This window comes from Pantherophis guttatus, chromosome 4 (assembly GCF_059756535.1).
Source record: "Pantherophis guttatus breed Tessera chromosome 4, ASM5975653v1, whole genome shotgun sequence".
Taxonomy (NCBI): Eukaryota; Metazoa; Chordata; class Lepidosauria; order Squamata; family Colubridae; genus Pantherophis; species Pantherophis guttatus.
Window position 1 is genome coordinate 75733435 of NC_142066.1, and position 11686 is coordinate 75745120.

Sequence of the window (11686 nt, forward strand, 5' to 3'; positions counted from 1 at the left end):
CATAACGATCATGTCATGGGCCGAACTCCACACAGCCCTTCCCAACTTTAAACAGCACCAATTGAAGCACCAATGTCTGAAACTACAAGACTACCAGGGAAATTGCATCCCTGTAGAAGGCTACGGCATGTTCCAAGTCAAGTTCGGCCAGTATGATAAAAGACTGCCTCTCACTGTAGTCAGCAGAAGCCTCCCAAGCCTCTTCAGTCTAGACTGGTTTAAGGCTTTGGGAATGGGGGTCACCGGAATCAACGCTACCTGAAGCAACCTACGGGACGGCCTGCTACAAGAATTCCAGGACATGTTCTCTGATCATCTGGGCAAGTATGTGGGGACCCCTATCTCCTTTAACCTGGACCCAAGCATAGCCCCCATCAGGTTTAAGGCTAGGAGAGTGCCCTTTGCACTAAAACCAAAAATTGATCAAGAACTAGACAAACTCATAAAGCAGGGGGTTTTAATTCCTATAGATCATGCAAAATGGGAGACCCTGATAGTCACCCCAATTAAGCCCAATGGATCAGTGCGCATCTGTGCTGATTATAAATGCACAATAAATAAGGCTCTCAAACAAAGTGCCTATCCGGTCTCCATTGTACAACATTTGCTCCATTCCCTAGGCCCTGGCAAGATTTTTGCTAAACTTTATCTTGTGCAGGCATACCAGCAACTGCCAGTAGATGGTGCTACCGCTGAAGCACAGACTATTGTAACTCATAGAGGTGCCTTCAAGTGTACAAGATTGCAGTTTGGAGTCAATGTAGCCAGTCCCCGGATTATTTCAGAGCGTGATGGAGTGTCTGCTGCAAGGACTTCCAGAGGTAGTCTCCTATTTTGATGATGTCCTTCTTACTGCAGCAGATGAACAACAACTCGGGGACTGGTTACGTAGGGTGCTAGAGAAATTTAGAAATGCGAGATTGCAAGTAAAGCAAAGCAAATGCAAGATAGCAGTGCCTGCCATTGAATTATTGGGGTACAAAGTAGACGGAACTGGCATACACCCCACCGAAAGCAAGATACGGACTATTAGGAATGCACCAATCCCTTAAAAACAAGGCAGAGCTACAAGCATTCCTAGGACTTTTGAACTTTTACTCAATTTTCCTAAGAGACAAAGCAACGGTAGTTGAACCCTTCTACTGATTGCTTGCTAAGAAATCCCTGTGGGTCTGGGGCAAAGCCGAGGCTGAAGCATTTGCCGCTGTGAAAAATGATATAATTGAGAGAGTATAATACTTGCTAATATTAGAAAATTATATATAACTGTACATATCTCTTCCTATATTCCTTTAGAAAGAAGAGAAGCTGTTTTCATTTTAGTTGAGAGAAAAAACTGTCTCACAGTGCTGGACTAGATGCTGTCCCTTTATGCTTGCTGTTTGTATATACAGTACTTCCTTATATGATGCAAGCAGGAAGTGACAGGGACCTTATCTCATATTACTGGAAGAGAAAACAATAAAAGCACTGTGACTAGCAGCAAGAAAGAAGACACTGATAAAAGTATTCCCTAATTGTAATTTACAACTGTTAGACACTAAATCCCATGGCTTTCTCTATATTTTTTCCTATATTCTGGCATTTATCTTAAATGTTGATAACATAATACCTGATCTTTCATGAGCTGTGGATTTTCTATCCCATGTTGTCCTGTCACCAGTATAGATTAAAGATAACATTGTCTTGTCCATGCACTGTCCATGACAAATGTAGCCTCTGGTCACATTTTTCTGTTCCTGTTGGCTCAAGCAGTCCTATCCCATTTACCTTCTGATTCTTTCCTTTTTCTAAGCCAACTCTGCATTTTCACTGGCTAGTTTGCAAAGAAAGGAAAGCCCCTTTGCCTCATTTTCTTGAATAAAGTGCTTATTATAGCACTCAGTAGCATAATGTTATAACAATTGCTTGACACATGAATGACCTTTGGAACATAGTAGAAATATTGTTGTTGCCAATTGTTATGCTCCAATGCTCTTTCTCTGAAATGCTTACTTTTCTACCAGGCACTGTTTAAGATTAAATGGTGCACCAGGTGGAAACAAGAAAAGGAAGGAAGGAAGGAAGGAAGGAAGGAAGGAAGGAAGGAAGGAAGGAAGGAAGGAAGGCAGGCTACACTGACCAAGCTTTTAAATATGATATTAGCCCAAAATAAATGGCATCCCATAATAACTCTTCTACTGTAAAGAGGTACTGCAGAAAGATTGACTAGTTTAACCATGGATCTATGCTTGTTTGATTTTGCATAGAGATAAGAATCTAAACATTTCCTCTCTGCTTGGACATGTGGGCTGGATTATTCCACATGGAGGGGTCCCTGGGTATACTGGAATTAATAATAAAGCTTTACAGGCTGAAAACAGTACTTTGATATGCACTTGGAAACTAATATTTAATCATCATGCATACAGTATCCAAAATGTCAGTAGTAGGTCTCATTCACCAATATCTGACTGCAGCATTTGTATCAATTCTAGTTTCTATGTTATCTTCAGAAAAGCCTTATACAGCAGCATACATTGCCATAGTCTAAGCACATGACGATGAAGACAGTAATATCTGTTTCTAAGGCTTCATAATCCAAGTAGGGGCACAACTGGGGCACCACCTTAAGTTGGAGTAGCACACCCCGGTCATAGCCTGCATTGGCTATTCCAATAGAAGTTGTAAATTAAAAAGTTTTCACTACATTGCAGATCTATTTTTTAACAAACAGGGAAGGTGACACTATGTCACAATTTCTACTCCATTCCTTCTGTAACAACTGAGGGTAAAGACATATATGTGAGAAACACTAGGTTGCTGATGAACCATCTCTTGCAGCAACTTTATACAGAAGTTAAGTAGCAATGGGAAGATAGTGGAACTCTGAGATACATCAGAATAAAACAGTCTTGAATTAAACTGAATCTGCTCACTGAGATAGGAATAGCCCTAACACCTAAGCACTGGATACCAAGTTAAGATACCAAGGTTAATCATATTAAAAAGTCATTGAGAAATATAAAAGAACCATTGGGAAATATATAAAGAACCATAAGTGCAGAAGAGCACTTCTACTCTTCTGACACAGATTGATCATTTTGTTTTATCATTTGTGATAAAACAACACATTTACTACAAAGAAATATATTTTACAAATCTACTGTTGTAAACATTACTCTATATCACATGCTGTCCATGATAAATCAACAGTAATGTACTACAGGTTCCTAAAACCTCCACTTTCTTGCCAGCTATTGAGATTTGAGAACCAGTTTTTTCCCCTACAGCTATGAAACTTGCACTGCAGAGATGTTATCCCATGTTTGTGGGTGTTCTTTTTCTCAGAACACCAACTATCTGCTATTTACTCCATTCTTATTCCATTTCATTTAGTCCAACTTGGAAAGAAACACTCAAACACAGTTGCATTGGCTTTTTATGTTATTTGACATATTATATAATGCTTGCTTGAATAGCATCATAGTAAATTACAGGGCTTCTTTGATTGTTTTATGGAGCAAGAAAGTTCTACAGATTGTTCTTGACTTATGACTATTTGAACCACTGTTCAAAGTTATGATGGTGATGTAAAAAATGACTTATGGCCATTTATATAATTTTTGCAGCATCCCCACGTTCACATTATTAAAATTTAGATGGAAAGCAATTAGTCTCTATTCAGAATGGTTGCAGCATTCTGAGATCACATGATCATCATTTGTAATTTCCCAGATGATTTTTGACAAGCAAAATCAATGGAGGAATCCAGATTCACTTAATAATGGCAAAAAAAAGTTGTAAAATTGGTCTTTAATGACTTCCATTGCTTACCTTAGCAATGGACGTTCCAGTCCCAATTGTCATCATAAGTTTACTGCAGGCACTGATTTGTGGGCAGGTATCCTCAGAGCTTAGCTTTTGGCTAGCTTGGGTTGAACAATGATTGACTGAAAATATTCTATACGAATTCAGTATCATACGAGACCTATTTGAGGCTGGGAGCACATTGGGAGAAAATGGAGGAACTGTACTGGAAATTACTTGCAAACAGGGGAGATAGTGATGTGCTATAGTTGGATGAAGGAGATTATGGAGATGGAATCCAATGCCAATAAGTGGTTGTTTATTATAAATTCATTTATTGCAACAAAGAAATTCTGTTTGATGACAAAGCATTTTTTCAACAAGATTAAAAATTATGTAATGGATACTTATTGGAACAAACGCAAAATTGAACTCATGCATAAATAAAATGAGCTGAATTAGATTGATTCATATATTTCTATATAACACCCATCTATTTTTTTATTAGATACATATATTTGTGTAAAGATTAACACGTTAGCTTTTATAGATTCATATTTTATTATACCCTTTTCAAAGATTTATTTATTTATTTGTTTGTTTTGGGTATTGGAGGAACTCAGGTTTGATTTTTTTGGAAAAAAGTTTTTTTTAAAAAATAATCATTGAATATATGCATTAAGTTGACTAGAGACAAGTAATTTATTTTGGAGGATTTTTAAGGAATTGAAAGAATTCCATGCTGAATATTTACAATGCAATTCTGGGGCTCTGGGAAAATCACAAAAAAGGATGCTTGGTACCACATAAAGCCCCCAGATTGTTCATTCCTGTTTTAAAATTTCAGGTTCATTTTCAAAGTATTAGAAATGAAAATCAAATTTAACTTATTAACAATCACAACTTATGTACCATGTACATAAGTCATATATTGAAATATTCTACCGCCCCAAATCAGCAGAGATGTGGCTTTCTGCCTACACAAGGGCAGAATGAACTTCTATTGCATAGAAGTAAATTGTAAAACAGTCTTTAGAACTGTCAATATCACATCCCAAAAGATATACAGGTAGAAGTATCTGAAAAGTAAATACCAAATTAGTCCCAATAGGAGTATTCGAGTCAGGGACATGATTGATATGTTACATTCCAATAGTGTCTACATAATTTTGATTTAATTATCAGGGGAAAATAAATATATATATTTCCTTAACTTGTAAATAATAAGATAACTTAATTCTGAGCTATGCAAGATGAGACTTTTTGCCCTTCTGTGAACTGTATTGGACAGGGCAGCCCAGGATCAATAACCTCAAAATAGTGGTTTATTCTAAGCAATCAAAATCTCTTTCCCTTTTAATGTGAGCAGCATGGATCATGTGCTTATCAAAAGAGTAGTGGCTTCAGTTTTCAATCACACATGGCATTGTGATATTTTTTATATGATTGCGCAGTCTTAGGTTAATTTGGTGTGCACCAAGGAACAAGGACTGTTTAAGTAGTTGGCCCTAAACTGCTGCCCTCTTGAAGCATTAAATAGGAAATGATAAGAACTCAAGTATAATAGCTTTGGAGGCCACTGGTTTGATAATAGCTTGACTAGATAACTATGCTGTGATCAAGCATAGATGATACATAAGAATACTTTGTCTGTGGTAGTTCCCTTATCATGTGTTTTTCTCAGTATCAGTATCAGATCCATATAGATTACAACATTTATTTGTAGTGTATTTAAACCCTAAAAGAATACATCAGAAGTATAAAGAATTCACATTTAACTAATTTTATGATATGATGGTGAATTATATTTGAATATGTGAAAAATAGAGGGTGGGCAATAACTGAACCATTTTTTTTAAAAAAAGAAATGCTTGGAAATGTGTATCGTGCCTACATTTGCAGAGAAACAGCAGGAGTCAGTGAATCATGCGGCATTTTAATTAACACTCACCACAGAAACAAGATGTAGTCAGCATCAACGTGGGTATCTCCAGAGTCATCAAAACCTATGACGAATAACATGGGTTAGTCATACTTCTACATTTGCCCATTGTGCAGCCACCATTAGTTATTAAGCATTTAGAAAAAGACACAGATAGATTTAATGAATCATCCAAAATTCTATCTTCCATCTATTTGTCATTATCAAATTGCTGCTATGAAAAACATTTTTGGTTTTTTTTCAAGCACTTTTGGGGACACTATTTTGCTGATGCTATTCTGTAAAGAAGAAAGTGAGGGGTGGTGGGGGGGGAAGAGCTGGACTTGGAAATCCCAGGAAATTAAGAGCCAAAATTCCCTACCTTTTATTCAAATTGCCACTATTTAAAATTAAAATAAGGAAGATTCAGTTTTAGATTAAAAAAAAACATTTATTTGTTCATCTGCTTATTTAAGCAAGTAGATCTTGCAGGAAGCAAGGTTCTTTGCAGATACTGTGTGTGTTACTAAAGGGACAGGAGAATGGGATGCATAAATTGAAAGCCCTGACAAAAGAAAATAAAGGAGAAACAGTGTTTAGGAACTAGTTTGTATGCAGTAATTCAGTACATTAAAGATATATAGTTGTCATTTAGTTGATGAGTCGTGAGGGAAAGGGCTCTTCCCAGTCATCATTTTTCTCCAAGTCTTTCAAGAGGGGGAAAAAAAGGAGAAACACTTTTTCCCCCTCCCATTTCCCAAATTATGAATCTGCATATGAAGGTTTTAATGCCTGCCTTTGCAATTTTGTTCAATCTACAAATTCCAATTAAATTGTCAGCATGTCAACATAGCAACAAGTACACTTTGGATCCACCAATTAGTTTGGCAAATTACAAGCAAGTTGACATCATTTGTTAGGAAAAAAACTGAAAAGTAATAGTACAAAAAAACTGGGAAATGACTGGCAAAGGACACTATAAACATGCCTCTTCCCCATCTTATTTCTGCCTCTTCATATTCTGTATTTTGGGATGCACAGCGTCAACAATGTGTTATGGAATACCATTGTTTCTTAATATTTTATGGGAATTGGAGAAAAATGTCAGCTTTGTTTTCTGATACTACTAGGCTTACCACATTTGAATTGCAAAATCCAGATACCCACCAGATTGAAACAAAGACAAAAATTTGTTCTGTTTATGTTTTACACATATGGATATTGACCCTTAGGTCTGGAGAAATGAAAACATTTGTTGTTGTTGTTAGTTGCAAAGTCGTGTCTGACCCATCATGACCCCATGGACAACGTTCCTCCAGGCCTTTCTGTCCTCTACCATCCTCTGGAGTCCATTTAAGCTCATGCCTACTGCTTCAGTGACTCCAGCCAGCCACTTTGTTCTCTATCGTCCCATTCTTCTTTTGCTCTCAATCTTTCCCAGCATTAGGCTCTTCTCCAGTGAGTTCTTCCTTCTCATTAGGTGGCCAAAGTATTTGAGTTTCATCTTCAGGATGTGGCCTTCTAAGGAGCAGTCAGGGTTGATCTTGGTTGAGACTTGGTGGCGCAGCAGACTAAAACACTGTTAAGTAACACCAGCTGCCTGCAATTACTGCAAGTTCAAATCTCACCAGGTTCACTCAAGGTTGACTCAGCCTTCCATCCTTTCGAGGTAGATAAAATGAGGACCGAGTTTGTGGGGGCAATAAGCTGATTTTGTATAAAATAGAACACTGCTGGGGGAGGGGCAAAAAGCCCTATTAAAGCAGGTATATACAAAAGTATGAATGCTATTGCTTAACGCATTGTAAGCTGCCCCGAGTCTCCGGATAAGGGCGGCATATAAATCGAACCAATAAATAAATCTCTTCTAGGACTGACGGTTTGATCACCTTGCAATTCTTTCGTGCTCAGCCTTTCTTATGGTCCGACTTTCACAGTGATACATTGCAACTGGGAAAACCATAGCCTGGACTATACACACTTTTGTTGGCAGGGTGATGTCTCTGCTTTTTAGTATGCTATCTAGATTTGCCATAGCTTTCCTCCCCAGGAACAAGCGTCTTTTAACTTCTTGGCTGCAGTCCCCATCTGCGGCGATCTTGGAACCCAGGAAAATAAAATCTGTCACTACCTCCATTACTTCCCCATCTATTTGCCAGGAATTGAGAGGGCCGATGCCATGATCTTAGTTTGCTTAATTTTGAGCTTCAAGCCAACTTTTGCACTCTCCTTCTTCACCTGCATCAAGACGCTCTTTAGTTCCTCTTCACTTTCTGCCATTAAAGTGGTATCATCTGCATATCTTGCCACCCCATTTTGCCGTTTTTTTTGCCCCCGCAGCTGGAAGGTGGAACCGACCATCTGGTTCCACCCCAGGTGCCTGATGGACCCTGAGCAGTTCCAGATGGAGCTTGGGACTATCCTCTCTCTCTTTTCCATGCCCCAGTCGAGACTCTGGTGGATGCCTGGGAAGAGGCGGCTGCTGGGGCTCTCGACTAGGTTGTGCCTTTGCGACCTCTGACCCAACGCAGATCCCGATTGGCCCCTTGGTTTACTGAGGAGCTCCAGGAGATGAAGCATCGGAGGAGAGGTCTGGAGAGCTGTTGCAGATCCAGCTGTTCCGAATCTGACCAAGCAGAGCTGAGATCTTTTATTCGATCCTATCTGGTAGCGATGAAGGCGGCGAAGTGTGCTCACTTCTCCGCCCTCATCACGTCCTCAGAGAACCGCCCGGCCGCCCTATTTAGGGTATCCCACTCCCTTTTGAATCAGGGAGCGGGGGAGGACCCTGTGAGGGAGCGGGCCGAGGAATTTAGTAAATACCTGCAGGATAAGATCGCTCAGATTCGGGAGGGGCTGGAGTCCGACTGGGCGGGGTCGGTTGGGGAGGAGACGACAGGTCTGGTGATTTGGGAAGAGTTTGATCCTGTTACTCCCAAGGAAGTGGACAGGATCATGGGGAAGCTGAGTGCCACCACGTGTGTGCTGGACCCGTGTTCCTCCTGGCTCATTTATTCGGCCCAAGAGGTTACATGCGGTTCGATCCAGGCAGTGATTATGGCTTCTTTGGGTGAGGGGCACTTTCCAGCTGCCTTGAAGTGGTGGTGAGACCCCTCCTCAAGAAGCCTACCCTGGATACGGCTACTTTGAATAACTTTTGTCCTGACTCCAACCTTCGCTTTATGGCAAAGGTTGTTGAGAGTGTGGTGGCACATCAGCTCCCATTGGTCCTGGATGAAATATTATATCTGGACCCATACCAGTCGGGTTTCAGGCCTGAGTACAGCACGGAGATGGCATTGGTCGCACTGGTGGATGATCTTTGGAGGGCTCGGGACAAGGGTTATTCCTCTGTCCTGGTCCTATTAGATCTTTCAGCGGCTTTCAATACCATCGACCATGGTATCTTACTGCGGCACCTTGAGTGGTTGGGAGTGGGAGGCACCGTTCTTCGGTGGTTCACCTCCTACCTCTCGGGGCGTGCACAAGTGGTGTTGGCAGGGGGACAGAGGTCGGCCTTGAGGTCCCTCACATGTGGGGTACCTCAGGGTTCGGTCCTCTCTCCCCTTTTGTTCAACATTTATATGAAGCCGCTGGGGGAGATCATCCGTGGTTTCGGGGTGAAGTATCATCAGTACGCTGATGATACCCAACTTTTTATATCCACCCTGAACCATCCCAGTGATGCCCTCGACATGATGTCCTGGTGCCTGGAAGCGGTGCGGCTTTGGATGGGGAGGAACAGGCTTCAGCTCAACCCCTGCCAAGACAGAGTGGCTGTGGGTACCAGCATCTCAGTTCCAAGGGAATATTCCATCATTGGTCATAGGGAGTGAGGTGTTGCCCCCTGTTGAAAGAGCGTGCAATTTAGGCATCCTCCTGGATTCACAGTTGACTTTGGAAGATCATGTTGTGACTGTGACCAGGGGGGCATTTGCACAGATTCGTCTGGTGCACCAATTGTGCCCCTGCCTGGACCGTAATGACCTCCACACAGTCACTCATATGCTCATGACCTCCCAGATCGACTATTGAAATGCTCTCTACATGGGGCTGCCCATGAAGACCACTCGGAGGCTTCAGCTGGTGCAGAATGCAGCCGCGCAGGTAGTGATGGGAGTGTCTCGATACTCTCATGTTACACCCCTCCTGCGGGACCTGCATTGGCTACTGGTTGCCCTCTGGGTGAGATTCAAGGTGCTGGTTATTACCTATAAAGCCCTACATGGCCTAGGCCCAGGGTACCTGACAGACTACCTGCGGCCAGCGATAGCTCCCCATCGCCCGGTGCATTCCCACAGGGAGGGCCTCCTTGAAGTGCCGTCGGCCAGGCAGTGTCATCTGGTGACTCCTAAGGAATGGGCTTTCTCTGTGGGCGCACCTACTTTATGGAATCAACTCCCCCTGGAGCTCCAGGTGGCCCCTGACCTGCGCTCTTTCTGCCGTGATCTTAAGACATGGTTATTTCACCAGGCCGGATTGGACTGAAGGGGTTTTTAAGGGGAGTTTTAATGGTTTTTAACACTTAATATTGATTTTATCTGTTTTTATTCCTGTGAGCCGCCCTGAGTCCTTTCCGGAGAGTGGGCAGCATATAAGCTTAATAAATAAATAAATAAATATCTGAGGTTGTTGATATTTCTCCCAGCAATCTTAATTCCAATTTGTGATCATCTAGGCTTACCTTTCTCACGATGTGCTCTGTGACAGTATATAGTCTTGCCGGATTCCTTTCCCAATTTTGAACCACTCAGTGGTTCCATGTCCAGTTCACACTGTTGCTTCTTGACCCACACATAGATTTCTCAAGAGACAAATAAGATGGCCTGGTACTTCCATCTCTTTAAGAACATGCCACAATTTGTTGTGATCCACACAATCAAAGGCTTTAGCATAGTCAATGAAGCAGAAGTAGATGTTTTTTTGGAACTCTCTAGCTTTCTCCATGATCCAGCGTATGTTGGCAATTTGATCTCTAGTTCCTCTGCCTCTTCAAAATCCTGCCTGTACTTCTGGTAGTTTTCAATCCACATACTGCTGGAGCCTAGCTTGTAGGGTTTTAAGCATAACTTTATTAGCATGTGAAATGAGTGCAATGGTGCGATAGTTTGAACATTATTTGGCATTGCCCTTCTTTAGAATTGGAATGTAAACTGAACTTTTTCAGTTCTGTGGCCATTGTTGAGTTTTCCAAATTTGCTGGCAAATTGAGTGTAGCACTTTTACTGCATCATCTTTTAAGATTTTGAAAGCTCAGCTGGAATACTGTCACCTCCTCTAGCTTTGTTGTTGCTCAGATTTCCTAAGGCCCATTTGATTCACATTCTAGGATGTCTGACCCGAGGTCAGTGATCACCCCATCATGGTTAACAGGAATGTTAAGCTCGTTCTTGTATAGTTCTTCTGTGTAATTTTGCCACCTCTTCTTAATCTCTTTTGCCTTTGTTAGGTCCCTGCCATTTTGATCCTTTATCATGCCCATCTTTGCATGAAATGTTCCCTTCATATCTCCAATTTTCTTGAAGAGATCTGTGGTCCTCCCTATTCTATTGTTTTCTTCTATTTCTTTGCACTGTTTATTTAAGATGGCATTCTTATCTCTTCTCTGGAATTCTGCATTCAACTGGGTGTATCTTTCTCTTTCTCCCTTGCCTTTTGCTTCCCTTCTTTCCTCAGCTATTTGCAAAGCTTCCTCAGACAGCCATTTTGCTTTCTTGTGTTTTTTTCCCCTTTGGGATGGTTTTAGTTGCTACCTCTTGTACAATGTTGCAAACCTCCATCCATAGTTCTTCAGGCACTCTGTCTATCAGATCTAATTCCTTAAATCTATTTGTCACCTCTACTGTATATTCATCAGGGATATGATTTAGTTCATACCTGAGTGGCCTAGTGCTTTTCCCTATTTTCTTCAATTTAAGCCTAAATTGTGCAACAAGAAGCTCATGATCTGAGCCACAGTCAGCTCCTGGTCTTGTT